At 43.9% G+C, this 14,614-nt stretch overlaps 1 long non-coding RNA gene across 1 annotated transcript in view; it reads left to right on the top strand.

The window, feature by feature from the left end:
* Positions 1-14,614, top strand: part of LOC129403607 (uncharacterized) — a 93,133-nt gene that overhangs the window by 3,212 nt on the left and 75,307 nt on the right. The window lies entirely within an intron of this gene.

Here is a 14,614-nt window from a genome sequence, read left to right as displayed (position 1 = left end):
TGGGGGTGATGGGGGTCAAACCAGGACCGGGAGCCTTTCAAGGCAAATAGCCTCCCTGCTGTACTATCTCCCCTGCCCAGGAGCTCTTTTTTTTTTTTTTATGAGGAAAAGCATGCATTTGTTATTTCAGACTAGAAACAAAGCAATTTAGTAATGATGGTGACATCAACTGCCAGAATGGCAGGCCAGTCTTTTAAAAATTATACCGTATATGCTTAATCATATACGGTATAAATGAAAAGATTTTTTTTTCTTTTTGGGTCACCCTCAGCGATGCACAGGGGTCACTCCTGGCTCTGCACTCAGGAATTACCCATGGTGATGATGCACAGGGAACCATAGGGGATGCTGGGAATGGAATTCGGATCGGCCGTGTGCAAGGCAAACGCCCTACCTCCAGCTATCGCTCCAGCCCCAAGATTTTTGTTTATTCCTGCTTTGGGGCCTCATCTGGCAGTACCTGGACTTACACCAAGGGACCACCTGGGGTGCCAGGGATGGGACCTGGGTCGGCAAAGTCCAGGCAAGCACCTTCCCTACCGTACTATCCCTCTGGCCCCTAGGATGGAGATTTTTTTTATTTTAAGGTGCTGAATAAAGAGATCTCCAATGGAAAGAAATTGCTGTGAGTGTGGGGTGAATAACAGACACCCCAACAATGCAATCTGGTTGGCAGAGAACCTCTGCTAGATGGAGACTTTTCTGTAGTGGGTCTGCCCCCTCGGAGAGGTCATGCTCGGCCTGCCAGAGTTAACTGCACTTGGAACCCCATCTCGCTGGAGAGGGTTCTGTTTGTTTGAGGAATGCTACCTTCCCTCGGAAGGAATGCTCAGATGCAGGATAAGGGCAGCCACAAAAGAATACAATCCTCCAAGCAGATAAAATGGGAGAAGTTAAAGAACTTTAAACTTGAGACAATTTGGGTCTTACGAGTCTTCCTAGCTGGTGTGGACTTGGGTGAGTCCTGTCTCTTAGCTTCAGTTTTTTTTTTTTTTTTTTTTTGCTTTTTGGGTCATACCTGGTGATGCACAGAGGTTATTCCTGGCTCATGCACTCAGGAATTACTCCTGGCGGGGCTTGGGGGACCATATGGGATGCTGGGAATCGAACCTGGGTTGGCCGCATGCAAGGCAAATGGTCTACCTGCTGCACTATAGCTCCAGCCCTAGCTTTAGTTTCTGATTTATAAACTAGGAATGAAAATGTGGGCCAGAGTAATAAGCAGGTAGGGCACTTGCCTAGCTCACAGCTGACCCAAGTCAAGTCCCTGGAACCCTGTATGGTCCCCTGAGCAGATCCCCAGGAGTGATCCCTGTGCAGAGCCAGGAGTAAGAGCTGAGTTCACTGGTGTGCCCCCGTCCCCCCAAAACCCCCAGTTGACCAAAACAAAGTCTGGTAGGGTATAATGTTATTAGTCAGCAAAGATCTAATGCTAAATGGGAAATTAATGGCTGGAGAGAACGTCCAGGGATGAAGGCATCTGTTTAATCTGTATTGCATGTGATCCCCCCCCAAAAAAATACTGCCAGGGTAAGTATTCAGGGACCCATATGTTGGGAGCAAGCCCAGGGCACCACCTGCTATGGCTTCCAAACCAAAAACGGAAAAAATGTTTGAAAATGAAGAATTGGAAATGAAGGGAAGTAGACATTGGGTCCTGCTTACTTCCCATGAGTTGCCACTGCTTGGGGCTGATTCTATATGCAGCAGCCCCGCAAAGATGCACCATTCAGTTTCTAAGACAGGACAGGGAACTTGCGTGAAGTTCTGGGGGCATATTGCTGGGGAAATCAAGTTTCCTCAATGGGTACGTGAAATCTAAGTAATTGGGGATTCTTGTGTTGTTGTGTCTCTTAGAAGGTGCAGCTCAGGCATCAGAGTCTGCAAAGGGTAGAATCTGGGCTGGTTGATATTTTGATTTATTGGCTGCTGCATGTAAATATGGTTGCTCTCAAATGAGCAGTTGGTGATTTTTAAAGAGTTGCCCCAAGTCTTCAAAAGGATAATAAAGCCGTATCCTTGGTGGTCCTAAGTCCCTATATCATAGCATACTGAGAGGGAAATTTAGATACTAGGAATGGAAGTCTTCTGTGGACATATAACTACTCAGACTCTGGTGATGGCATTAATAGGTGTATTAATAGGTAACATGTGCAGTGATAAAGCTATCAGCAAGGCTGAGTGATAGATAGTACAGTGGGTAGGGTGTTTACCCTGCATGTGGCCAACACAGGTTCAGTCCCCGGTATCCCTTTATTGTCTCCCAAGTTTCACCAGGATTGATCTCTGAGCACAGAGCCAGGAGTAAGCCCAGAGCATCACCAGGTATGCCACCCCCCCTAAAAAAAACAAACCAAAACTACAAAAAACCCATCAGCATTGCTATTATAAAACTGCAAAAAGTGAGGGTGGGGGCCGGAGCAATAGCACAGCGGGTAGGGCGTTTGCCTTGCATGCGGCCGACCCGGGTTCGATCCCCGGCATCCCATATGGTCCCCCAAGCACTGACAGGAGTAATTCTTGAGTGCAAAGCCAGGAGTAACCCTGAGCATCGCTGGGTGTGACCCAAAAAGCAAAAAAAAAAAAAAAAAAAAGAAAAAAAAAGAAAGTGAGGGTGGTGTCTGAATTCATAGAACATGGTGCCTGGAATCAGTAATTGTCATCTATGGCTAGCTGAATTAAGGGATTAGATGAGAAAAGCAACTGGATTTTTGGGTTTGTTCTAGTTTTTGTTTCTCAGTCACTCCTGGTGATGCTCAGGGGTTACTCTTGGTTCTGTATCCAGGGATGACTCCGGGAAGTGCCCTGGGGATAATACAGGATGCTGGGGATCAAACCCGAATTGACCTTGTGCAGAGTAAGTGCCCTACGCCCTGTACGATCTCTCCATCTCTCTCCATCTTGGAGAAGCAAGTATTCTTAAAAAGTTGCAGGCAGTACGGGTATGTTCATCAGCTTTCTGTGTGCATAAAATGAGTATGATTTCTATTAGTCTCCCAGTTATGCAGAATAAAGATGTAGGGTGGGTTAAAACAAGTTGATCTTGGGGGGATGAAAAAGATTGTCTTTCGAATATTGGCTCTCTGTTGCCTAGATAAGTATTAGCAAGCAGTATCTGAAGTTATTTACTGAAAATAAAGAGGTTGCAGTGCTCAGGGTTCTTGAGCTCCCTTTCCTCCAGTGTTCAAAGCTCCTGTCTGGAATTGATGGAGAAGCACATGGCAGCCGGGGGCAGGACCCCCTTCCCCTTCCCCAAGGCCCTCAGCAAATGGCTGCATCGGGCACGGGCAGAGGGGGGCAGGACCCCTAAACCAGCTGCCGTCTCTCTCTCTCTCTCTCTCTCTCTCTCTCTCTCTCTCTCTCTCTCTCTTTTTGCTTTTTTATAAGTTTGATTTGAAATGCCCATCTATCTTCCACATCACTGTATATATATATTTTTTGCACTCAGTAAAGCAGTCATGCTCTAGTAGTTGCCTGGTAGTTGTGGTGGAGAGAGAGAATTCTAAGTTTAAAGTGACCGCTAGAAGATCATTTTAAGGCCACTTTCCGCTTGAAATACACCGTGGAGTTGAATCATCCAGTGTGACAGCCATTAGCCATGATTAGCTATTGATCACCGGAAGTGTGGCTAGTTCAAATTAAGTGGTGCCTTAGTGCATCAAATATGCACTGCGTTTCAAGGAAATAGTAGAAATTAAGAATGACGTATATTGATCACATGTAGAAATGATAGTATATTGGGACTTAGTAGAAGATGAATGAGCTACAATTTGGGGAGCCTCCTCTGCAGTGCTCAGGGGGTCTACGGGCAGGATTTGGCCAACTAGACCATGAGTCATTGCAAGGGTCCAAGAATACGGCACTGCTTGGACCTACAGTGCCAGGGTGGAGTTCCGGGCTACCCCCTACGATGCTGGCAGGGGAGAGATGTGGGTATGAGATGCTAGGACATCGAACCAGGCTTGCAGACTCTGTACCACCTCCCCAGCCCCCAAACTAAGGGGGCCTTCCTTAAGCCATCAGGGCTCAGCCTGGCTCGGGACTAACCCAGGCTCAGTCCCTCACACCACGTGTGGTTCCCCACGCCTGCTAGGAGTAATCCCTAAGCTCGGCTGGGTCTGCCTACTGCCCCCCACCCAATTATTTTTATTAGCTATTTTGCTTAATTTTACCTTTTTTAAATTTTTTCCTTTTCGGGTCACACCTGGCAATGCACAGGGATTACTTCGGGTTCTGCACTCAGGAATTACTCCCCGCGGTGCTGGGGGACCATATGGGATGACGAGAATCAAACCTGGGTTGGCCGCATGCAAGGCAAACGCCCTCCCCGCTGTCCTATCACTCCAGCCCCCTAATTTTACTTTGTAAAATATGCTTACTAGGAACTGTACATTTCTCGAGGTGGCTTGCATTTGTTGCTCAGAGCACGTATCTGCTTGGGGGTTGGGGGTTATAGTCAGCAGTGCTCAGGGGCTGCTCCCAGGGCTACCAGGGGGTCCTATGAGGTGCAGAGGCCAGAGTTGGCTGTGGACGAGGCAAGTGCCTTCATCTCTGCGATTTCCGTGTTTCTGCTCACTGAGAACGAGATCACCCTGACGCTGCTCCTCGTGGTTTCACGGCCGCCACGCCAGGAAACGCCGGTCCTTACCTTACAGTGCTTTCTGTTGCTTCCAGCTTGCCAGCTTGATTGTTAGGGATTCGGAGACATGGTGCAGGGTTTCCTGAGCAGTGTTCCTTGCGGAGGAATTTCTTTTCCCTGTGGGTGTGACATGGAACAGATTTGTACATTCATTTGTACGACAGATTAAATTGGTTTAATCCTTATAGGTTAAATCCAGGACACTGGGAGAGGGGGAAAGCCACTTTTTATCTTGTGACGTTGACTTGCACTGAGGTTAATGTAAAAACCCATCTTTTACTACATTTTAGCAGCCAAAATAAAAATGCCCTGCAGAAAATTTAGCTTTTTTGGCCACAATCAGCAATGCTCAGGGATCACTCCTGGTGGGTTCGGGGGACCATATGGGATGCCGGGGATTGAACCCAGGTCAGCTCCATGTAAGGTAAATACCCAACTACTGCACTCTTTGGCCCCAGAAGATTTAGTTTCAGATATTTAGATTTAGTTTCAGATGTTTAGATAAGATGTTTTTTCCTTGGAACTCTGCGCCAGGCTGTTTTCACTTGGGGTGCCCCAGAGCGGGGTGGGTGAGAACCCTCCCCGCCCCAAGGGACCCAGCCCTGGCAGCTGACCTCCACTACCCAACCGCTGCCATGCTCCAGGCCACTTTCCGGACACATAAAACACTTCCTACCCATTTTTCATAATTACCACACCATATTTGATGGAGTCCAGATAGTAGGCAACAAATCATAGAGAGTAATATATATATATGATATATATCTTGGATATATATATATCTTGGATATATATATATATATCATATATAGATATATGTGATATATATATCTCCGAGAGCCTGGCAAGCTACCGAGAGTATCCCGCCCACACGGGCAGAGCCTGGCAAGCTCCCCGTGGCGTATTTGATATGCCTAAAACAGTAACATATTGGGTCTCATTCCCCTGACCCTGAAAGAGCCTCCAATCATTGGGAAAGATGAGTAAGGAGAGGCTGCTAAAAATCTCAGGTCTGGGAGGAATGGAGAGTTACTGGTGCCCGCTCAAGTAAATTGAAGAACAACGTGATTTCAGTGACAGTGACAGTGACAGTTTTTTCCCTGGGATACAAATAGGATTTTTAGTAAAAAGTATTTTCAAAATTACCTTGTTCACCTTTGTCTTAACCTTCCTGTGTGCCTTAAACCCAGTGCAATGTGCTTGTCCATCCCCTAAGTCAAGAAATTATATAGGAAAAGGGTTTTCACCTTTCAGTATACCCCACTTAAGGATGCCCCACCCTTAACCTTGTCTGCCCTTCTGTACTTTCATCAAATCAAGAAGCTGCTGAATTTAAACAAACAAACAAAAATCCCGCCCTGCAAACAGTACCCCAAAGAGAGGACACATCTGTATTAATCGCAGGTAAAATATATTTTAAGACAAAATTATTATGACATAGTGGAGGACATTTTATTCTACTGGAAGGGTAAATCAGGAAGAAGTGATTAAAAGCCCATGTACCCATCAACAGAATCCTAAAATACATAAGACAACACTTGAAACAAATAAAGGGAGAAATTTAATAAAATAGTTGTCAATTTCACTGTAGCACTGCACTGTACTGTAGCACTGTCGTCCCGTTGTTCATCGATTTGCTCGAGCAGGCAGCAGTAATGTCTCCATTGTGAGACTTGTTACTGTTTTTGGCATATTGAATATGCCACGGGTAGCTTGCCAGGCCCTGCCGTGCAGGCGGGATACTCCTGGTAACTTGCTGGCCTCTCCAAGAAGGATGAAGGAATTGAATCTGGGTCGGCTGCATGCAAGGCAAACACCCTACCCTCTGTGCTACCGCTTTCATATTGAAGAGGCCCATTAGGCAAAAGAGAAATAACAAATAGAAGACAGGAGTATAATATGCCCCAAAGATCTAAAATATCTGTAGGGTACTCTATCCAGCTACCTAAGACTATATGTTCTTTTCAAGTGCATAGAGAATATTCTCTTGGTTAGCTCATGTCTATGGGGCCATAGAACAACTCAATAGATATAAAAAGATTGAAACCATGCACAGTGTGTATTCTATTCACAGTAAAATGAAATTAGAAATTCTGAACAAAAGGAAATGACGGCATTAAAAATTAAACAAGATTAATCAACAGACAACACATGGGTTGAAGACATCACAAGAGAAAATACAAACACTTGGGGATAAGTACAAACATAAGATCCAAACACTTAGAGGACTTTTAGAAATCGGTGCTTAAAAGGAAACAAACACAAATGCCTACATTAAGAAGGAAGGGGCTGGAGAGATGGCTCAAAGAACGAAGTGCCTGCATTGCACAGAGGCGGCCTGGATTCAGTCCCACACTGCCTGGGCCCCTCATGGCACAATCCCTGCCTCATCTGGAGTAGTTCCACCACCGCCCCCAACGAAAAAAAAATTAAATAAAAAAAAATTAATCAAAAAAGAAATCCATCATAGTTTTTCAGAAAAAAAGCCAAGCAATCCCAAACCAATAGAATCACAAAGACAAAAACGGAGTGAAGTGAACCTAGAAAAGCAGAGAAAAAAATTTGAAAAAAATCAATAAAAGAGACAAACTTTAGCTAAACTGACCAAGACAAAAAGATGCCCCATAACTAAAATAAGGAATAAAAGAGGATAGCATGACCAGTTTTCATGATAAAAAAGAATTATAAGGGGATGCTGTGAACAGTTGTATGCTAACAAATTAGGTAATTTAGATAAAATGGGCAAATTCTTAGACACAAGTACCAAGATGAATTTTGCTTTTTTTGGGGGGGGTCACACCCGGCGATGTACAGGGGTCACTCCTGGCTCTGCACTCAGGAATTACCCCTGGCAGTGCTCAGGGGACCATATGGGATGCTGGAAATCGAACCTGGGTCGGCCGCATGCAAGGCAAACACCCTACCCGCTGTGCTATTGCTCCAGCCCCCAAGATGAATTTTGGAGAAGAAATAGAAAATATAAATATATCAGGATCAAGCAGAGCAGCTGAATGCACTGTCAAAAACCCAAACAAAACAAAACAACAACAACAAACCAAACTCAACTTTTCACAACAAAATTCTGTAACTAAATGACCTCTCTGGTGTATTTATACACTATGTAAAGAATTAATACCAGCCCTTTGACTCTTCCAAAAATAGAAGCAGAGTGAACACTATATTACTTTGCCTGATACCAAAACCTAGCAAAAGATCACAGGAAAATTATATACTTAATATGAGTGAAATTATATGGTGTTTTTGAATATTAAACTAGTGATTATCAGAGGGAAGGGAGAAGTTGGAATGGGTAAATTGGACAAAGAGTGTAATTGTAAGGTAAAAGTGTGGAATAGAAACCTCAGTGGTGAACTTTTTTTTTTTTCCCTGCCTTTGGTTCACACCCATTGACGCTCAGGGATTATTCCTGATTCTGCATTTAGGAATTACTCCTGGCAGGTTTTTTTTTTTTTAATTTTTTATTGAGTCACCATGTGGAAAGTTACAGTTTTCAGGTTTAAATCTCAGTTATACAATGCTCGAATACCCATCCCTTCACCAGTGCTCATATTCCACCACCAAGAATCCCAGTATAGCTCCACCCCGCCCCCCCATACCTCTAACCCCCCCACGCCCCTAGCCCCCCCACCCTACTCCTGGCAGTTTTCAGAGGACCAGATGGGATGCCGGGGATTGAACCCAGGTCGGCTGTGTGCAAGGCAAATGCCCTCTCTGCTGTATTATTACTCTGGCTCCACTCAGTGGTAAACTTAATGAAATATAAACCCTGTTGATTTTCAATGATTCAGTTCAGTGAATCATGTTATAGAGTAATATTATTTCAATAACAATAAGTAAAAAGGATAATGACATCCTATTATAAATATTGATGCAAAAAAGTTTATAGTGCTGGAGATCAAACCCAGGGACTCTCATGAGAGGCAAGTATTCCACCACTGAACCACATTGCGGGGAGACTCTTGCTTGGGTCCAGTCTTTTCCTGTTCTGTATTACTCCTGGTTCTGTGCTTAGAGGTTGCTCCGGGCGGTGTTTGACTAAGAACCAGTTATGTCTAAGCTGTGTCTAAGGTGAGAACCTTAACCCTTGTACTCTTTGTCCAGTCCTTGCTGTAAAGATTCCTAACAAGACCCTAACAAACTGAATTCAGCAACATAAAAAAGGAATTACATTTTATGACCAAGTATAACTTATCCCAGGAAGACAAGGATAGCAGAACATAAGGACAATATACTATATTAAGAGAATAAAACATAATAACCACATAATTAAACTGATGCAGAAAGAGCCTTTGAGAGACCTAGTCCCTTTTCATAACAAAAATTTGACCAAATAGGAATAGAAGAAAACATTTTCAACTCATTAAAAGTCATCTATGATAAATCCACATTGAATGTCAAGTTTACTGGAAAAAAATCAAACCCTTTTGGGGGCTGGAGCGATAGCATAGCTGTAGGGCGTTTGCCTTGCACGAGGCCAACCCAGGTTCTATTCCCAGCATCCCATATGGTCCCTGAGCACCGCCGGGGTAATTCCTGAGTGCAGAGCCAGGAGTGACCCCTGTGCATCGCCGGGTGTGACCCAAAAAGCAAAAAAAAAAAAAAAATAGAGATAAAGAACATGTCCATGAGATAAAGAACAGGACAAGAACGTCCTTTCTTAGCGGGAGAGAGAGTTCAGTAGCCCAAGAACGTGCTTTGCATGCCTGAGGCTTGGGTTCAATTCTCAGCACCATCTGATTCCCCAACCATGTGATTTACTTTCCAGAAAACTGGAAGTAGCCCCTGAGTACTATTAGCTGTGGCCGTCCCCACCTTCCACCCCCACCTAAAAAAAAGAGGAATGTCCATTTTCACTTACATTTAACATTATAACAGATTCATGAATGATGTGATCTTGTTCAGAGAGGATATTGAGTTCCTCAAAATGCTATTAGAGTTAATGAATTCTTATAAAGCTTGCAGGATACAGCATTAACATATAGAAATCAATTATATTTCTAACCACTTGCAGTGAACAGTACCAAAAGAAAATTAAGGAAAGTAATTCCATTTACATTAGCATAAACTACTCAGGGACAAATTTAGCAAAACGTATAAGACATTAAATTATAAAAATAAGAAATTTAGGATGGTTTAAACAAATGGAGGGATATTCCATGTATATGGATTTGAAGACTTAATGTTGAGATGACAATACTTTCCAAATTGATCTACAGATTAAAAAGGCAGTATCTATAAAGTTTCAACAGCCTTTTAATTAAGAAATGCAATGCTGAAATCAGATTAATTGCTAGAGACCACAGGACTGGAAAGAAAGTACAGGGGCTAAGATGTTTGCCCTGCATGCGACCATGTGTTCCATGACCCTGGTTCAAATCCCCAGCACTGCATTTGTTCCCATGATCACTGCTAGTGGTCACTCCTGGGAAAAGAACTAGGAATAACCCCTGAATACTGTTGGGGGTGACCCCAAAACAAAAGCAATCAAAAAGTACTATCCCAACAATTAATAATGATGGACAAACAAAAGCAAAAATAAATAGAAACAATCTTGTACATCAAAACTAAATGACTCCCATTTCTTTTTTTCCCATTTATTCATTATTTTTCTTTTTAATTTTTTAATATTTTAATTTATTGTTTAATCGAATCACTGTGAGATACACCGTTAAGTTGTTCATGATTGGGTTTCAGTCATGCAATGTTCTGACACTCGTCCCTTCACCAGCATACATTTCCCAACACTACCAGTGCCCAGAGAGTCTCTTGCCCTAACACCTGACTGTCTTCCCCGGGACCCCTCGGAGGAGATGGGCTCTAGCTTCCCTCCCCACCCTGAGCAGAGCTCCCAGAGGCTGAAGACCTCCGGAGCCTAGCCACAGCCATGCTCAAGGCCCCTCTCCACACATTCGGACGAGCCTCACACATGAAGGAACTGGCAGAGGAACCCAGGTGTGTGGGACCCGGGGCTGAGACCTCCAAGGCTGCTCGGATCAGGACTGGGCCTCCTCTGCCCAGATTTCCCATCTCCCAGTAGCTAGGCGGTCACACCCAGGGACTGTCCCCGGCTCCTCCTGTCAACGGTCAGCATCCAGAGACTTAAAAGCAAGCTCCTGGAAGCACGGTTGCTTCGCCTTCTCGTGATATCTTATAGCCTACTTCTCCCTCTGGGAGGACCTGGCAAACTACTGGGAGTTTCCTGCCCACAGGGGAGAGCCTGGCAAGGTCCCCATGGTGTATTAATATGCCAAAACCAGTAACAAGCTGGGTCTCCTTCCTCTGACCCTGAAAGAGTCTCTAGTACGGCATCGTTGGAAGGACAAGTAGAGAGAGGCTTCTAAAATCTCAGGGCTTGGACGAATGGAGACGTTACTGAGACCGCTCGAGAAATTCGACGATCAATGGGATGATGATGATGATGATGATGATATGATGATGATGATGATGATGACCAGTGTCCCCAATTTCCCTCTTGACCCCTCTTCCCACCTGCCTCTGGCAGGCTTGTGCTCTCTCTCTCTCTCTCTCTCTCTCTCTCTCCCTCGCTCCCTCCCCCCACCTTTTAGGCATTATGGTTTGCAATGCAGAATCTGAAAGGTTATCCTGCATCCCTTTACCTCCTTTCAGCACTCTGTTCTTGTCCAGAGTGATCATTTCCAACTATTATTGTCATAGTGGTCCCTTCTCTGTCCTAACTGATCTCTGGCCCACACATACTTGTGGAAAGCTTCCAACCATGGCCAGCCCCTGTCTTTTCTGTCCTTGGATTGTGACCTCATACTATTCCACAACCTGCTGTGAAATCTAGTATAATCAAGACGCGGTCATACTGGCATAAGGATGGACGAATAGGTCAGTAGAATTGAGCAGAGAATCTTTCACTTTTGTGCAATTGATTTTTGGTGTTCCCAAGCTGTTTGGGGACTTGGGGCTACTCCTAGTGAGTTTTGGCCACCAGAATGGTAGTTCAATGCAAGGGCTCCAGAATGCATGGTATTTTCTCTTTCAATTTGATTTTTGGGCCATACCGGGTGGTGCTCAGATGTTTTTCTGGGCTCTGCACTTAAGAATCACTCCTGGCAGGCTCAAAGGACCGTATGGGGTGCCGGGGATAGAACAAGGCAGGGCTAGCACCCTACCTGCTGTCCTATTGCTCTGACCCAGGAATGTAGTATTGATTAGGCCCTATACTGGATTAGATGGCTTCTTAGATAGGAAACAACAAAGAAAAAGGCAGAAGGAGACCAACAGACATCAAAATCAGAGACTTGTGTTTGTCAAAGAAAACCATGGGAAATGAAAATGTAACACATAGGAATGAGGAAAAGTAATTTTCAAATGATCTGATAAGGACTTATATCCAAAAATACATAAAGAACTGTTCATATGAACAAAAAGGACAATTAAAAGTGTGCCAAATAATTAGACATTCCTCCCAAAGATATACGAATACATTGAGCCCGAATAAGTACACTAAAAGATGTTCAGATGTCTTTAGGTGGGCTGGAGAGATAGTATGGGGTGGAGTGCTTGCTTTGCAGGTGACTGTGCCAGGTTGATCCTGAGCACGGCACATGCTCCCCTGAGCATGACCAGGAGTGACCCACTCTGCCACTCTGTACATCTGGATGTGGCTCATACCCTCTCAAAAAGAAAAAAAATCTACCCCTCCCTGCAAAATAATAATAATAATAATAATAATAATTTTAGTGATATGCATATCAAAACTATAATAAGACACAATGTTACTACCCATTGGGATGGCTATAATTTAAAAAGCACCAAATATGGGTGAGAATACAAACTGTAACTTTCCTACTGAAATCCTCAGGCATCATGAATGTGAATATAAAATGATGCAGTTATTTTGGGAAATAGGCTGAGCATCTTCCACAATTTAAAAAGTAACTGTGACCCAGCAATTCTAAATATATGCTCAAAACACATGCACACGATAAGTTGTATATGAATGTTCACAGAAATAACAACCCACATGGGAAAAGTCCAAGTGTTCATCAATTGATGAATAAAGAAACAAAACTGTATAATGGGACAAAGCTGTATAATGGGATATTATTTGGCAACAAAAAAGATAAGAAGTATTGATACAATCAACTACAGGATGAACCTTAAGGATCTTTTTAAATGGAAGAAGCCAGGGAAGCAGTGTGACCTATTTATTATGTGGAGATATGTGAAACCAGTGAATATGGGAAATATCCAGAAATCAGCAAATTAAAGATGAAGTTGTTGCCAGGGCCCTTTGGGAAGGTGAGGAAGAGGTGGGGAGGATATGAAGGGATTACTGGCAAGTTGGAGTTTTGAGGGTGGTTATGAAAATATTCTAGAATGTGATACTGGCTGTCACTGTCCAACCCTTCCAATGGCTATACCAAACATCCGCCATACATTTTATTTATTTATTTCTTGCTTTTTTGGGGGTCATACCTGGCAATGCACAGGGGTTACTCCTGGCTCTGCACTCAGGAATTACTCCTGGTGGTGCTCAGGGGACCATATGGAATGCTGGGATTCGAACCCGGGTCAGCCGCGTGCAAGGCAAACGCCCTACCCGCTGTGCTATTGCTCCAGCCCCCGCCATACACTTGAAACTATAAACTTTAGAATATATAAAGGAAGTCTAGAATGTCCTTAATTACTAATTATTTCTCTCTCAGAATATCTTAAATTCAGCTCAGAAACATAGATGAAAACATTTGAAAGACACTAGCCTTATGACTATTCCCAAATCATTATTTGGGGGGCGGGGGTGACAGGAAATGGGGATTTCATCTCTCTGTCTAGAGCAAGTATCTTAGGAGTTTGGACACCATCATATACATTTTATCTCATGCATTGTGACATAATTGTGGATTATGAATTGTGACATCAACCTACACCTCAAATTTGTATCCACCCACAGAATAAATTTTTAGGGGCCTAAGTACTAATGAGGAAGGAACAAAAGAATCCTTCTAAGAGCTCAGATTCTTTAGTTCTATCCACTGTATATGTAGTCCTGGTTTGTATTTTGTGGTCTTTGTTTAACCAACATTTCATGGATTCACTAACTTAGCAAATATTTTGGGGGTGCCAGCTCTGCAGGGGTTGTTGTTAGGCTTTGGGGCCCAAGGGAAATACTTTCACGGAAATTTTTCTGTGAAAATTTTCTGAAGTGAGACAGCAATCAAGTAAACTGAATAGATAATTTCCTATCAAGACCAGTTAAGAGGCTAATGGAATCAAGAACACTGGGGTATAGGGGCTAGAGCAATAGCACAGTGGGTAGGGTGTTTGCCTTGCACACGGCTGACCTGGGTTCGGTTCCCAGCATCCCATATGGTCCCCTGAGCACCGCCAAGGGTAATTCCTGAGTGCACAGCCAGGAGTGACCCCTGAGCATCACTGGGTGTGACCCAAATAAAGCAAAACAAACAAAAGAACATTGGGGTATAGTAGGGTGTGACTTTAGGGGGACAAGGCTTTTGGAGATGAGGTGTTATTTGAGCAGATACTTGAATGATGAGTAGAAAAGGGAAGAAATGGGGGATCCCTCCCTTCCCTAAATGAATCTGGACTGTTCTAGAAAAGAAAAGAAGATAGGGGTTGGAGTGATAGTACAGTGGGGAGGAGGGTGTTTGCTTACATGTGGCTGACCTGGATTCAATCCCCGGCATCCCATATGGTCCCCTGAGCACCGCCAGGAGTTAACTCCTGAGTGCAGAGCTAGGAGTAACCCCTGAGCATCTCTGGATGTGACCCCCCCCCCCAAAAAAAAAAGATAGACCTGAGAGCAATAAGCACTGAGGGAAGAACAGGGAGGTAGGCCCGGGCTATATCGTAGGGAATTCTTCTATGTGGAATGGGAACTAGTCTAACTTGTTCTACCTGGAATGAGAAACACGAAGTAAGACCAGGCCCCATTTGAGTAGATCATGTAACACTAAAACATTT

Source organism: Sorex araneus, chromosome 1 (assembly GCF_027595985.1).
Source record: "Sorex araneus isolate mSorAra2 chromosome 1, mSorAra2.pri, whole genome shotgun sequence".
NCBI lineage: Eukaryota > Metazoa > Chordata > Mammalia > Eulipotyphla > Soricidae > Sorex > Sorex araneus.
The sequence above is the reverse complement of the archived record's forward strand: the minus strand, read 5'-3'. Positions and strand labels throughout refer to the sequence as shown.